Source organism: Pteropus vampyrus, unplaced genomic scaffold (assembly GCF_000151845.1).
Source record: "Pteropus vampyrus isolate Shadow unplaced genomic scaffold, Pvam_2.0 Scaffold1, whole genome shotgun sequence".
NCBI lineage: Eukaryota > Metazoa > Chordata > Mammalia > Chiroptera > Pteropodidae > Pteropus > Pteropus vampyrus.
This window is the reverse complement of record NW_011888782.1, coordinates 17,827,465-17,829,836: the sequence shown is the minus strand read 5'-3', so window position 1 is coordinate 17,829,836 and position 2,372 is coordinate 17,827,465. Positions and strand designations below refer to the sequence as shown.

Below are 2,372 nucleotides of genomic sequence, written 5' to 3'. Positions count from 1 at the left end.
ACGCATCCAACGGGTCCCCATGGGGGCCGCTCTCTGGTGATTTCCTCACAAGCCTACCAGCCTCCTCATGGCATTAATCTACAACTGCTGATAATTCAACTATGGTAGAGAAAAAGTTTCTCTTCTGTGATTTATGATGTGTCATGCAGAGTGTTCTAAAACACAAAATTGCCAGGCAAATGTTTAAGAACACACTCGTTTGTAATCAGATTAAAAACATCCATTTGAATTCAAAAAGTAAAGGTGATCATGTCAAGTGAGTCCTATGTAATCATTAAAAGCCTGGCAGCTCTCTATCAGCTATTATAAATGCTTGCAAGTTGGAAAATTCAACTTTTTTAACAACCATCTCATGGTTCAGAGTGTTGACCAAAATGGGCCCTTCCCACATCCCTGAGGACTGGTTACTCATTCCACTGCATAGCCACCAGGAGTGAGTGACTTAACCACCCCTATGAGTAGAGAGCCACTAGGGTTAATGATTAACCAGCCTGATGTGTGGAGGGGCTTTCCCAGTCTCCTTCAGATGTTCTACCCATTCTTACACTCCCCAGATTCTTGGAGCACTTATGTCCTCTCGGAAGTCTCCTCACATCTCAGGAAAACGGCCTCAAAAAGAATAAAAGTTGAATATGCAATCTAGGTGTCTGTTTTATTTAAATTCCAGTGTTCTGCTCAGAGGCCTCCTGGTTCCCCTGGGCCACAGGGCAAATCTAAGCAAACCTCGGGGCAACAGTGTGTGCTGGGCCACTTCATGTAAGTTTCTACCTCCTTCACAACTTTGGGGTAAGGTGAATCCACATGGGCATTTAAAACAACAAATTTTTCATATTTTTCAGGTGTCACTGAAACTCTCATTTAAAATATTTCCCAGGAAGACTCATCTCATTCATTTGCAGACGGAAATTGTAAAAAGCTTTAACCCTTTAAGCTTACGGGACTCCCAAGAAGGAAGACACAGGCCTAGGAGACAAATGGGCTATTCTGTCTGGACCCCTGACCTCCTCCACTGCTGTCACACAGACTACTGGCCTCTTTCACAGGTCTCCCCCTACCCCCACTTTTCTTGGAGTAAAAGTGTAGTTGAATAGTTTTCTGATTTATAAAAGTATGCCTGGACATTGTTCAAAACTGAAGAAAAGCCACCAATATGCCTTCCATTAGCAATAACCATTACTAATATCAATGTTAATGATGATAATTTAATAAATAATATTAATACATTTACTATTTCATTCCATATACACATATGCAATTTTCATATACTCCATTATATAGAAAACCCACTGTATTTTCTATCCTACTTTGTTTTATGTCACTATTATTTTCTAAACATTACACATATTATCAAATATTCTTCAGAATCACAGATTTTAATAGCCACAAAAAAATTCTATCCTATGGATATACTATAATAATTAACTCCACTTAATTACATAAATAATATATGAAGTACAGATGTAAAAAAAAACTGAAATAAATAATAATCACCCACCCCGCCGACACCAAGTTAATATATTGGTGTTTGCCTCTTTAGATTCATTTAAGAGCATATAAATACAAATAAATAAAGATGAATGTGGATTTTACTATATCTTTTACTTTGTCATCTGGTTTTTAAGTAATAATATATACTAATGAATATTTTCCATGTTATTATTTTAATTTATTATGTTTCATTGTATGGATATTAGCATGATATCCTTATTTAGACATTTAACTTGTTTCAATTACTATTAACAATGCTTCAACTTTGTACATAAATCTTTATATACATACGTAGTTAGTTCATTAATAAAAATTCCTAGAAATGATAATGCCAAAGCATCTTTTACATTTATTGAGGCTTCTCAACCATATTGCCCAATTGTCCTGCCAAAAAATTATTCTCAAATCTGCCATCAACAGTGTTTAAGAGTGCTCATATCCCCACATCTTAAACAACACTTGACATTATAATTGTTAATTTTTTCATCTCATAGCCAAAATAATGTATTTTATTATCTGAATTTCCTTTGTTTGATTACCACAAAGGTTGAGTTCTTCGTACCTTTCTTGTTATTAAAATCATTCCATTTTTTATTAGGTTAATCATCTTTGCTTGGCTTAAAAAATACTTTTTTATTAAAGATTAACATCCCATATCATGTAAATTATAACTATTTTCTCCAACTTGTCATTTGTCCTCTGATTTATTTTTTTTTAATTTATTTTCTTTTTTTTTTTTAATGTTTCCATTATAAAAAATAAATCTCGGGACTTTGGGTTCTGGAAACATGGTAGACTGAGCTAGCACAGCCCTTCTCCTATCTCCAATCAATATAACCACATAGAAATTATAAACCAAAGGAGGGGGAATTAAATACACAGCT

At 34.5% G+C, this 2,372-nt stretch overlaps 1 long non-coding RNA gene across 1 annotated transcript; it reads left to right on the top strand.

Annotated features, from left to right (window-relative positions):
• The first annotated feature begins 565 nt into the window (after positions 1 to 565).
• LOC111739749 lies at positions 566 to 1,061 on the top strand. Its single transcript, XR_002780426.1, has 2 exons — positions 566 to 756; positions 840 to 1,061. It is a non-coding gene; the product is annotated as an uncharacterized LOC111739749 (long non-coding RNA).
• Positions 1,062 to 2,372: the final 1,311 nt, after the last annotated feature.